We start from the raw sequence: 15,096 nt of genomic DNA on the forward strand, positions 1-15,096 counted from the left end.
ATTCGTGCTTTCTTAGCAGTAAGGTAAAAAACCTCGGTTTGGTATGATGATATCAATAAATAACACATTGGCAGTCGACACAACACTGTTAATTTGTTCATGTCTGGCGCCATGTTATTGAAAGTCACTTTTACCTCCATGCTCTTTAAACATGTTAAAACAACCATTATTAGAAGGCACGCTAGTGGATGCATCGATGAAACATGGAGGAAACCACTCAGATGCATGCGATGGCCTGGTGAGAATGAATGGAATATAAGGGATATCGCTGATAATACTAGGTTTGCCTCATATAATTTACGTGAGTACATAATAACAACAATCCACTGAAAAGACTTTTTATTTCGATATCACTGAATCCACATTGAGAGAGATAAAACTTTTCGAAATAAGGACATTATTTTATTAGGCCAATCTCACCCCGAAAACTGGTTGCTTTAAATAAATTAAGAAAATCAATTAATAGATTAAAAAAGAGTCGGACTTAAATTAGAAAGAAGGTGGAGCTTTTAAGTTTATTTTCACAAAACTTGGTTATTTTAATTCGAAAAGGGCAGTGAAATAATTAATAGATAAATTTAAAAAATGTTTGAATTAAATATGACAAGCATTAACATATCAATTCTTAAAATTAGTATAAAAATGTTCCACACATGACGTCATCATGATCTCATGATAAGGTGGGGACAACTCATGCAAAATGACATTATGTTAAACATTTAACCTCCTGGATAGAACTTCCATCTTCAAAAACAGTATATTTTATCAAGGACCAGTTATTTGGAACTCAATCCCTTCTGATATTCAATCAAGCCCTTCGGTATCTGTTTTAAAAGGAAATACAAAACATTTTTATTGTCTAAGTCTTAGATTTATTCTTGGTTCCCCCCCCCCCCAATTCTCATTCGGTTAAGGTTTAGTAAGGTGTCTGTTTGTTTGTTATGGTTTTTTTTCTCATTGAATTTGTGATTATATGATGTTTTGGCCTCACACAAGGTTTCTTCCTTTTTGGTCATTACCTTCCTCACTTTCTTTAAATTTGATGTTCATTGTATTTACATTGTCTATTTTTTATGTATTTTCATCTTGATCTCTTGAGGAGAAATAAATGAAACTTGATAACTTGACTTGTCGCGTTACGTTTACTTAACATGCTTAATGAGGACCTTTTTCACCGTTCAGTTAAATGTGAAATGTGCGAATTCATGTATAACATCACAATTTTTGGCTATCAGACACTTATGTTTGCTTATTCGAATGGCCTCTAGGCCTATACTTGTCTAGATACCATTTGTGTAGTATTTAAAACAAAGTTTCTTATAAAATGCGCCTTCACAATGTATTCATAATGTATTCTATTAAAAAAATCATTGCCGATTGCGGATTTTTCATTTTTGTAATTGTTTTTTTTTTACCAAAATGCTGTCGACGACATTACGACAATCCAAATTCTGAAAATTTGTTGATTTCATCAGCAGGAATAAAATAAAAGATAATTATACGTTTGTTAATTTCAGCTTGAAATTAAATGTATCTGTGTTTTACGTTTTGTGCAATTCGAAGTCTGCACACATGGATAAAACTATCTGAAACTTCGAACTACATACTCTGTAAAAAAATTGGGCAACATTTTAACCAGTACGAGGGTAATCATGTGTCCAACCATTTTGGGGCAGTATTTTACCCAATGTGGGAAGCATATTGCCCAGTATAGGTTAAAAAAATAAGCAGCAATTACTTTAGAATGGGCAAATTTTCCTCACACTGCATGGATAAATCAAAATGCCCGAAACAAATGCCCAATGTTGGTTGGAAACATAATTACCCTCACGGAGCATTTTTACCCAATATTTATTTGAGTGTACTCAGGACTTAAGGGTGTTATCAATCAATTGTATATTTGAAATATAATGAATGACCTTCAATTGATCTTGGGGATAAAGATTGACTTGCGATCAATTGCAAGTTTCTTGCAGCACCCTATTAGACTAAAATCTCACAAATGGGGACGTCGCCTAGCTGCATGTCCTAATTACATTTTACATATAAAATATCTTTAAAAGAAATAGACCAGTTTCAATTTCATAACGTAATTCGTAACAAGATTCCATTTAATAGGCCAATCTCCCTCTCAGGTACGTCCCAGGACCAATTTAACTGTAGTTGTATGTGCGGAAGATTAGAAGCGTCCCCATCTAAAGTATCACATTCACTTCATGTGTTTATATATCAAAATGCTTGAAAATGAGCCCGTTTGGTGACTTGAACCCGGTGTATGCAATTTCCTAGTGTATATTCTCGTTTACACACACACACCCTCACCCTCACACACACGCACCCTCACACACACACACACACACACCCCCACACACACGTTCCCAGCTCATTGCCCGTATTCAGTGGGTCCTTGCTTCCCCTTCGCAACAATGAGGGTGTGTGTGTGTGTGTGTGGGTGTGTGTGCAGGGATGTATAATGATAGAGAGAGAAGTAGGATTTTTATGCAATATTTTTACGTTTGTATCAATCAAAAGAAGGCATCAAATTAAGACGAATTTCAAGAGTTTGAAAAAAAAATACATAAGGTCATCCTTACTAATCATGCCCACTCACGAACATAGCACGATGAAGATCACATTCACATATTCAGCACTTCAAAATACTCCTCTTATTTTTCTCTCACTTTCCCCTTTCTTAAGGGGGGACGGTAAATACAATATACTGTATTTCAAAAGAAAAATAACACGAAGCGATGTAACCCTGAGCAACTTGAGCAGACGGAACAGCTCCACAAAGACCATGACACTGACCATGTCCACACACATACGTGATACATGCGAAGACCATGCGATATCCACGTGTATTTTTTACTCTATTTTGTTGCATCTTCATGCTTTATTCTCTCCTTCAAAAAATAGATAAGAATACTTAGTACTTAATAAGCAGTACAGATCGATAAGAAGTACATTTGCTTTAGCTCCTTGGTCTATTGGTTGGTTTCTATATAACATGCATTTCCGTTTTGAATCTCCGTATTCATTATTACACTCATAACCCACTCTCATATTAGATATCTTTCTTTCTATATACCCCTCGCTCTCTTTTACAATATTTAAAATATTTTCCCTGGTGATATAATGTTAACGACATTACACCAAATATTATTGAAATCCTATATCATAAATACATGAAATAACAAATCTCTATACCATTATGCTCTAGAACATGCATGTCATGTGTGCGGTCATGGTTAAGATCATTCGAAATATAAAACTTGACAAAAAAATGCTAGTCACATAGAAAAATACATCAGATACAAAAATAACTATGCTCATAACCTTGGAAAGATAAGTCGGTTTGCACAATTTCATAGATAACCCAGGGAAGTGGGAGTCTAAACTCCCCCTTCCCTGGACAAACATATAGCAACTGGTTAACACGATGGCGATTCGGGAAGAATTTCTAACTGTCGAGTCTCGATCGAGTCAACATTTCGTATTTCAAGTCAGATATTCGAGATCCGAGTCAACATTTCGAGTTTCAAGTCAGAAATTCGAACTAAGATTTCCAGTTTCGAATCAACAATAATAGTCCAGAGAACTTTTGAAAATAAAATGTAGGCCTATCAGGCTCGGTTGCCATATCAATGATTTTTAAACGTATTTTCCACATCTATTTACAATGAAGCTTCTTCTATAGCACGTAAAGACAAATACAGAGAAATGGGAAGTTTTCCGAGTAGCAAAATTAATTAGGCCGAAAGTCATTTTGAGAGTCAATATCAAGAGGTAGAATTTAGAGAGGGCAGACCCCCACAGAGGAAGAAATGAAGTCATAAAGATAAGAATATTAATCGAGACACAACTTATATTAAAAGGTTTGTTGGGAAAAGAAGGAATGATTAAACATGTTAAAGAGAGATAGGAGTAGTCTGGAAACAAAGAGATGAAAATGAAGGGGTATAAAACAAAAAGAATATGGGAATTTATATAAGATATTTTAATTTCCAAATTAGATTGATCAACGAAGAGCTTGTGAAACAGGTGCATGTAGGGAATATACAAACTAGTATCTATGACAGGGAATCACCGTCTTTTCAAATGGGTCGTTCTGTTAGTGGTACCAGTATTATTCGTGAAAAGCGTCCTTGCCGGGACTTAAGGCCCCGATTTCACAAAGGTTTTTTTTTAAACCATTGGTTGAACCACGTAATAGGTTCATGGTTGAACTCATTCTTTTGCAGATTTCCTGTATGAATTACGCTTATTCACCGCGTTTATTACAAAATGTTCAATGCTGATGTGCGCTTTTGTCACAGTGCGACAAATTGACACCTGTTGTCGTAGTTATCCACGCTATTTTTATATTCCTGAGCCCACTGTTTGAAGAGTGGACTCATTAATTCCAAACGGTGTTAAACTTTCAAATTTATGATGGGAATTCAACAAATATATTTCCAACACGGCTAAAGTTCTTTGACCTTGGTCATGTGACCTGAAACTCATGCGGGATGTTCACCGATGCTTGATTACTCTTATGTCTATACGTTTCATGAACTAGATCCATTATTATACTTTCTAAGTCATGACATTTCAAAACTTAACCTTCGGTTAAAAATTATAAGCAGAAAATGACAACTTGAATATTGGAACTGCTGTTTATCATGTTTATGTACAAAGCTCTTTGCAAGCAATGCATGGATGAGACTCGGGTATAATAAAGCAGTGGAAATGGTAAAGGACTCTATTCAAATTTTGACCAAAAATAACTTTGCTTTGAAAACCTAGTTACAAATACAAATACCAGAACGGAACATAAAAGTCTCAGACGTCGTAAAGTCATGCATAACTTTACAAATAAATAATATCTTTATGAAATACCCATCTGGAATGGGAAATGAAGAACAAACGAGCGTTTCATTAAGCATTTTGTCATTGATTTTCGCTGACAAATTTTCTCTCAGTCAATCAGATGCACATATTTAAGTAGCTTATAACAGCTGTCAGCATGGTCAGTGAAAATTGCTGACTATTTTTCATTAATTGCTCCCCCGATTTCCTGAAGTATGAACACGAAATATTTCGAAACATACATGTGTATTAAGCAAGTATACCCCGCTGAAAGGATCAACTGCGCAATAGGGTGGTGGATATCGTTAAAATAAATTATAAAACACTAACATAAAATCTTTTAAAGTTGGAATATTATAGAAAAAAAGAGTGTTTTTTTCTTACTCAGTTTATCAGAAATGGTATAGAGTACATGAACTTCAACAGATTTGTTGTAAATGATCTTATAAAGTTTGTATTTCTCCCCTTTTGACTGCCATGACTTTTTGTTCCCTCATTTGTTTTCCAAATTTTAAAATCACTTTTCATTCGTTTTCAATTTTGTTGGCCTACCAGGATTTGACTAAACAAGACGGCGACAAGTTTCTATTTGTAATCAGTGTAAAATGCTAAGTATTCGTTGGGTTAATAAACTAAGTTAGTATATTAATAGTAAAGTTCAGAAACAAAGAAGCAATTAAGGCGAGAATGAATCGTTCCCCCGTTTGCATGATTAATGGGTGTAAAGAAAAATTTCTTTCTAGAATTTCCCTGCTATTTGATCGGTTATTGTCATTTGTACATTATCCAGACAGAATATCATTAAAAAAAACCTGATTGCAGAATATTTTAAAAGGATTATCAATAGGTGGTAATGTTTGGTTTTCTCTGATTATCTTCATTTCTTTATTTGCAAGGTCATCATTCTCCAAGTATTTCCCGCCTAAAAATAAAACCCACTCCAAAATGTGTTAACAACATTGGAGAAAGTACCGAATTTCGCCCACTTATATGATTGGTATTCTGAGTTTTGGAACAAAAATGATGCTTTGGGTAAAGTAAAATCACAATAAAATACGTCCTGTAAGCATGGTAAGGGACTTTCGTTAAAAATAAAAACAATATAGGCCTACATCTTTTGTTTTGTATTTCTTAATTTTAGTTAATACCAGCAATTATTTCAGCCTTGATCCAAATTATCTACCTATGCCAGGTAGTAATGTTATTTTAATTATTATTACTTATTTTAGCAGATAAAATGCATACGTATGCCAGTATATGTTCAAATAATATCAACTTTATCTGGATATAATTTACCCCAAATATAAAATCCTCAAAATGGTTTTAGAATATCCATGCAATAATGGTCCCCAAGAAACTACATTTCCGGCCAATTACCCTATTTTTATGCCGAACTATGAAAGCAGACAATATGAAACCCCTTGCAAAGTTACTCTTTCTGGTCTTTCAAAGAACATTCTATAAGCTCCAAAGAAGCTTTACTGTTTTTGATATACACTGACGATATATTGCAAATTCGTTCTCAATTATTTTGTTTATTTCATATGCTGCCGATACAAACCTTTTGTGATCCCACAGAATTTTAGATGAATTAATCAATATAATGAATTTGGAATTAAAAAAAAAGAAATGTTTCCTCTTGGTTTAAATTTAACAAGTTATCTCTAAACAAAAGAAAAAACATATCTGATTTTATTCATTTTCAAACTGCTTAGGGATGAATATTTTCCGCAAAACATTTCAATTGAAATCATAATTCTGCACTCTTACATTATTTAAGACAGTATTATTAATTATAATTTACAATTGCTTTCCGGGGTTGCCACATATAGCTAAGCGAAGCCCCTGCAACATTCTTAAATCGTTGTGTTTTAACAAACACAACTTTGACATATTTTTATTGATAGATATTTTGTCATGTACTATGTATTTTCTTTGTTATTTTGTATTTGAAAAGTTTCAGAAATAAACAGATAAATGAAATGAAAATGAAATGAGAGAACAAGATATGCTAATATCCAACTTTAGTTTTGGTATCCCCCCCCAAAAAAAAAAAGTGATAAGCGCATTCATTATGCGACTATAAGCTTTTAAAATAGCAACTAGCATGACTACACCAAAAGTATGGAAAGGGACTTCCCGGCAAGAAGTAGCGAAATACCACCACGGTAGGGCGTACCAAATCGAGTGGCTGCTCTCCCCCAGAATAACCGGCGGAGAAATCATTGGTACCATCGCTCTTCACCGGGCATGGGTGATGTAGTTTAGTAGGTATGTTTTCATGTTTAAACAAATATTATAAATCAAGTTTATAGCAGATAAAACCTTAAATGGTTTGTTCAAGATCATTTATATTTACTCATCTTTATCAAACAAGATATCTGTTAAAAAAAAAGGAACAGATGATAAAACTGATTTACTTGCACATGTCACGTATCACATGGGAAAATGTACTGTGTTTTGCGTGTTAAAATCGAACTGGCAAAAATACATGTTTATAATTCATTATTAATTTATCAATTTATTATGAAAGGCTCTGTTTCATAATGTTTGTTCATTATTCGTGGCAATCATAAAGGATCAATTATTTCATGAAAATTCATATTTTTGTATTTTCCTATTCTTTCCATTTTACGTCTCTATTTGAGAACAGCATGCAGGATTTAATTGGTGAATGAGTTGACAACTGACATTCGATAAAACTGCGATCTAAGTTAACCCACGTTCAGCTAAACCATGGCTATATCAATATCACAATGTAGTTTGAATAATTGCAATAATCCAAAGATCAATTAAATACAATTTGATATACATGCATGTTTTGCAGAATCGCGATAGTCATCTTTAACAAGGCAAAAGCGATTTTGTGTCTCGCCCACTTATGAAAATAACCAGAAATATCGTGATTTGCGAGGGCACGCAACAGAATTGTATTGTTTGTTTGTTTGTATTTATTTCCATATAAAACAAATTATATACATAATCAAATTACAAGAAGAAAAAAAAAAATCGTCAAATGAAATATGGAGGATTGCCCATTTCAGCGGTATTAACATAATGCCGCTGTTCTTCCATGGGGTCCTTTATGCCGCTGTTCTTCCATATCAAAACTTCATTGTGAAATGACTGGGATGGAATAACATTTGTCATAAGAGCCTTGCACGTAAACTTTAATGTTGACCTGAAAATGTCCTTTGACCTTACCATGTGACCCCTGACTGCAGCATAACATGCAGGTCGCCTAAGTACATCTACCATCCAAGTTTGGTTGAAAAGCGACTTACGGTTGTGGAGTTAGGTGTCATAAAAGAGTCTTGCATGTAAACTTTAACGTTGACCTGAAAATGACCTTTGACCTTACCATGCGACCTCCGACTGCAGCATAACATGCACGTCCCCCCAAGTCCATCTACCATCCAAGTTTGGTTGAAAAGTGACTTACGGTTGCGGAGTTAGGTGTCATAAGAGAGTCTTGCATGTAAACTGTAACGTTGACCTGAAAATGACCTTTGACCTTATCATGTGACCTCCGACTGCAGCATAACATGCAAGTTCCCCAAGTCCATCTACTATCCAAGTTTGGTTGAAAAGTGACTTACGGTTGCGGAGTTAGTTGTCATAAGAGAGTCTTGCATGTAAACTTTAACGTTGACCTGCATGTAAACTTTAACGTTGACCTGAAAATGACCTTTGACCTTACCATGTGACCTCCAACTGCAGCATAACATGCAGGTCCCCCAAGTCCATCTACCATCCAAATTTGGTTTTAAAGCGACTTACGGTTGTGGAGTTATGTGTCATTAGGTTTGTGACGGACGGACGACGGACGACATTTGGATCCCTAAGTCTCGCCTTCACCTCTGGTGGGCGAGACAAAAATGTTATGTCACAAAGGGTTTTTTTCCTATCCAGGAAGTGAATTAATCGTAAAAGAAGAATTTAGAACGCTTACAATAATTTTATAGATAAAAAAGAAAATTTTTATCTCAGTTGGAATGACAGCCCAATTACATGCATGGCGAAAATATTAATGGTAAATTTGAAAAACTTTTAGGGGCATTTTTTGCAGTTTTGATCCGCTGATAGAGTATCACGTTAATCCAACTGTTGCCAGATTACAGGGAATGTAAAAGTATAAAGTTCCCGGAAATGGTCCAAGAATTAAATGTTTTCTGTTAAAATAACTGTTCTTTCCATTTTATGATATAATAGACCCATAGCCTAAACAGTAAGTAACAACTGTATATAAAGAAATAGAATCTACAGTTAGATCAGAGTTTTACTTGGAAAAAGAGGAACAGTTGCAGACGGCCAATGAGATATAATTGAAGGAAATGTGATCTAACTTGGTAATGCCATGAATGCAGTGCGTATGATGGTCCATACCGCGTGTCCCCAAGCATTGATTTTGATTGATTTTAAAATCATGAAAAAAAAAATAATTCAAAAAATGTCAAAAAACGCCATTAAAAATGTCTAAATTCTACCTTCTGCAAAAATCAGGATTTCGAAATCTTCATATATTTTTGTTATACAATTGATATCGCTTGCTTTCTGACTTTACATTAAAATAATATTGAAAAGACACATTGTAAGAATACTCAATACTAACACAGCCAGAAATATACAGGCCCAAGTTAACGCTGCCGAAAACCACCTGTACTCGCAACAGAGCAACCCCGGAACGTTCGGGGTAATGTTTACAGAAATTGCGGTATATGAACAAAATAACAACCATGAACGATGTACAAGGCGGTTTGTAATGGTTGATTCCTAATTATTCGAGAAATTTACAGTCGTGTGCAAAAATAACTGTCACCAATTTCCATTTTAGTTATTCAAGAATAAAAGTTCGTAGGTCTGAATGAAAATAATCCATGAGCAGCAAAATAAGTAAATGAGAACATACGCATTAGCGAAAAATAGAACGCAAAATAGTGATTTTGATTTTGATTTAAAATTTGATTTAAGAGCTTGACGAATTAGTTGACCTGTCCCTTGATTTTCACTATAATGATCACGATCACCATGATGTAGATCAATAATGATCATCATGATGAAAACTGAACTTTAATTACAGATATAGTACTCGTATAAGGCGGGAAGAACTGTGGACACGATTATGATAATGCATAACCTGTCTTATTAATAACAATAAAAACATTTTATTGTTACTTACCTTTGCTTGCCATACCAGAAACACACATCACCATACCCAAAGCGGAGTTCATTGGAAAAATTATAATCCTCAACAACACAATATTCCAGACAAAATAATTCGTTTTTTTTTAAGGTGAAGGTCTATCCAGGGTTCACGAGATATGACCAGTCAAATACCATAATATCATGTCAAAAGTTGGGCAAACTTTTTGGTACTCTATAGAAATACAATACTCGAACCACGATCGTGCCTCGTTTCGGCTATTTTTGCAGTGGTATTGTTTGTGGCCTGACACAGATCTGTCGGGGGGGTTATTTCCTATTCTACGGGCGTAAATCCCGGGGATGGTGATATACCCCCCCCCCTCCCCACTTTTCGGAGAGGAGGGGATTGCATTTAAAATCATTCCCCTAGCCCCCACTTTTCAAGACAGAAACTATATTTTTTTAATCTTCAAAATAATGATCAACACTACTGTAAATGCGTGGATTCATCTTTAAACGTGTTAAATTTTGGTATGTTATTTTTATATTGTGTAAAAATTAGATTTGTGTAATTTTCTTTTATGCTATATGAGGACCCCTCGGTAGACAAGCAGCACCATGATTGATGCTGCTGAGTAGGGCCATCCTCCCTTTTTTATTTATGAATTCACATGTATCATTTTATATGTATTGTTATTTGTTTTTTAACGGAAATAAATTCAATTCAATTACATTCAAATTGCCTAAATTGGCACAATTTTACGTTCTAAAACTGCAGAATTTCTCGCGCTGTCGCTCCGCTCCCGTACTCAATCTATTCTTAAAAGATTATGGCCATTACAAATCCATACGGTTAGCTTAATATGACAAAGGTAATATCCTCTGCCATGTTTATAATACGTCCATTTATGAATATTGTATAATACTAAGACTGCATATGGATTAAACTTATGATAAAATAATTAAAACATCATTACACGTTCACTCGCTGCATTTCTCCAATTATAACACACCCCTAGAGAGACGTTTTTTATCATCATTCTGTCTTCCGACTATTGAAAAAATTCGTTCGCTTCGCTCGCATATTGATATATAATTACTTTATTACCAACAATCCTTTACAATACAGCCACCGAAAAAATATCTTGATAAGCCTTAACTGACATGACTGAGAGATCACATTTACAGAAAACATTTACTGCGTATACATTGCCAGTAATGTGATAATTACTCACCACTTGAAACAGATTTTAGGACAACTTCCTGTCTTCCAACTACTGAAGATTTGCTCGCTCGCATATTGATATTAATGTAATTTATTATCTTACATCACAACAAATCTATTGCAATAAAGCCATCGAAAAAAAATTGTTTAAAACTTTAGCTGAAAGATGGTAGTATATGTTCAATGTTATATACCCCCGAATACATGGTATACATAGCCCTTAGTGTGGGGGTGTCCCCCAAATTTTGAATTTTCAGGTCAATACATAGCTATTACCCCCCCCCCCCTTCCACTGCTCGGACCGGATTTACGCCAGTGTCCTATACAAGGCGTTTCTCTATGTTCTTCTCGACCATATACAACTTTCTCACAGTTCTGCTGTCTTCATATCGTAATCCTTTCTATGTCAGGCTCAAAACTTTTCAGTCGCTCCTCGTAATTGTGCTCTTATCCTTCTCCATTCTCAAAAGTCGAGCGCCTGACAAGGAGGCAGAATTGGTATGACTCGGTCGGGGATTGAACCGACGACCTTCCGTTCATGAGGCGATCGCTCTCGTCCGGATCTGGACGTTAACTATCTCAGTGTTTGGAAAACCCTACACTAACTCACACACCAATACATTAGTCCTCTCTCTCTCACTTTCTCCAATAACTAACGAGTGAAAAGAGAGAGGGTTGATGTATTGGTGTGTGAGTGAATTTCCATTTCTATTTATGCTCAGATTTTATACTGTTTTATTTATGAGGTAAGAATGTTCATATGTGAAATTGTACCCGATTTACATTACTTTGTATTATGTTTGAATGGAAATGAAATAATAAATAATTGAAATCGAATTGAATGCAGGGTGTTCCAAACAAAAAACTACCAACGTCCAGATCTAGACTATCCACCACCCTGTTCAAATATTGAAGAGCCATAGGCCCGTATTCTGAAGTCGGGTTTAACTTAGACCGTGGTCTAACTCTGTGCTAAAATTATGGGAAGCCAAAAGTGTCAACATTTTTATTAAGTTGTATGTTTCTTATGTTTACTGTGCTCTTTCCTGATTCATCGATGGTGAAGACGATCATCTATTTATAATTCCTAGACAATTATGGATGATTTGAGAGCAAAATGAGCTGAAATATGATATCTCTACTGTTAGTGATTTATGTAACAATCGGCTACCCATACTTAAACCACAACTTTAAACCTGAGTTTAAGTTAAACCTGACTTCATAATACGGGCCATAGGGTTAACATGGTTAACATTGACACTAAAATATAACTGGAACATTTTCATATGCTATGGTGATCATGCACAAACCTATTATAATGTTTTTCATTTTCTTTTGGAATCATGCGTGAATACCTTTTGTCATTCGAATTTTTGTCATACTTCAAACATTAAAGTTTCCAAATCATAAATAACTACTTTTTTAATGAGATGAGCACACCAATAAGTTCGTCTATATGCATTAGTAGGCATATATGAGAAGGTCATGCACAAGGAATACGACATAGCGGTGGTATACATGCATATCACACAGGCTACCATGTGTCAGAGTTTCCACCTATATCTATTTATACTGAGGCCCGTTGCATTAAACTTTTGCCATAAAAACTCTGGCAAATAAAAAAAAACTTTGGCAAACAAAATTATATCATTGAAAAATATACATTAATAAAACTCTGGCAAAAAAAAATGCCAGAGTTTTTTTTTTATGGCAAAATTTTTATGCAACGGGCCCCATGAGTATCATTTTGTTCCAGTGATTTCTGTGTGTGTGTGGGGGGGGGGTGTGTGCGTGATATTCAAACACTTTATTGCCGAAAATAGGCATGAAATACCAAGTCTAATATAAGTCCCCCCCCAAAAAAAAAAAAAATAATAATAATAATAATAATAAATAAGCATGTTTTATTAGCATTTATACCTAAAATTTCCATGTTTATGTTTAAGATTTGTATTCTATATACATATGCTGGTATTTTGTTTTGTTTTATGTTATACAGGGCCCCCAAGTACAACAGCATTTGACTACTGATGGGGTTACCCTGTTTAAATAATACGTAATGAATACATAATTAATGAAATACATTAACTGACGAAAAATAGAATCATGCACACGGCTTCCCCTATACATGTAACTGTAGTCATAATAAGTTGTCATTATTGTACTACTTTGTGTGACCATGGTTGGATAACATAATGGAAAACATACAAATGAGGTTATATAAGGCGAAAGGGCTTGATGCTTGATATTACTGTTATTAATAATTTTAATAGACCCACTAAATTAATCCGTATATTCCCTGAACAGCTGAACAACTTTCTTAAAACACAACAACAAACAATGGAAAATGTGACTGTTATGCAACGGGCCCCAATAATATATCTGTAAAGAGCTTAGAGGCGTCGTTCCGATGTGTTAAGCGCTATATAAATGCGGAATATTATTATTATTATTATGCTAGATCAAAGACAATTACAGACATCCGACTCACATACTTTGCCAACAACAACAACAATCATCAAATTACCGTCACTCCCCTTCTGTTTTTTTTTCAATAACATTTTTAGAAATGCATTGTGCTTGGTGTAGGTTAGACACATTTTAATCGATAACATGACACAAAAATGATGAATTAAACAGCAGGCACGATCTATAGTCCTTCCCATAACCTACATTTAAAACACCGGCCATATTCGGCAAATAATAATAGTCATGATTCACACAAATCATCACCATCTGGAGAAAAAAAATGAAGTTCAATGTAAGTCTACAGCAAAAATCAAATATATGACATTGCAATTATATCATGACAAATTTGTTGTGTTTCGACGATTAATATAAACTGATGCCCATAACTCGATGGTAAATATATATATATATATTATGGTTTTATTTATACGTAAGGGTTGTCCTGTTAAGTTTTGAAAACTGCTTTACCTAGTCGCCATGCAGTTAATTATGAAGAAACAGACTAAAGTAACATCACAAATGTTAATAAATGATATGATTTTCATAATGGAAAAGTTGCATATCAAAAATAATATTTGGTATGTGACAAAGATAATACACCACTTTTAAAATGTTAAAGAAATCCGCCTGTAAATACCAACATGTGAGACTTTGGGATAAAGACTGTTGTTTCTTATTAGTTCTAGTTTTTTTGTGCTTGGTCACCCAAAAACTTGGTTGGTATCATCATTTCTGTAGAAGAAATTAAATATAAAACCATCATGTCCGAGAAGTCCCCTTTCATCTGTATGAAGATTAAAGGACTTATAACAAAGTGGATTGGTTATCTCATTTTATAAATCCAGAATTATCATTTTCTTAATAATGTGAGCTAAGATTATGAAGATTGATTCTCGAATAGTTTAAACAACCGCTTTTAATTTATTGAAGATTAAATATAAAAAATCTAAGAAAGCATTATTATGCCTTTTTTTAATTTTATTATTTATGAACAATTCCTACCTTAAACATTGTTAAATAAAAATACGCAAACGTTTGGTGAAGCATGAGCAAAAAAATATATATTTTCGTGTCATCTGATAGAGAAGACCTTAGAGCTGCTATCGACATTAAAAATATAAAATCATATTTAAAATCGTAGTTTTGACAGCGTTACCAAAATGTATTTTTTATATAAACTTCGCATATAGATAAGATACATACAATAGGTTTGCAACTCAACTGCTCTAATACATTTGCAAAATCATAATTCACAAATTATGCCGTATTTAAACAAATAGTCTTGCTTTCTTATAATTCGAAACTATTACTGATGGGAGATTTGTTATTAATATTGTCATTGATGTTGTGTTTTACTGTATTTTGGTGATCCAGCCTAACAGGTTTTTTTTTATAACCTTCATGGAAAG

Source organism: Lytechinus pictus, chromosome 15, assembly GCF_037042905.1.
Source record: "Lytechinus pictus isolate F3 Inbred chromosome 15, Lp3.0, whole genome shotgun sequence".
Lineage (NCBI taxonomy): Eukaryota > Metazoa > Echinodermata > Echinoidea > Temnopleuroida > Toxopneustidae > Lytechinus > Lytechinus pictus.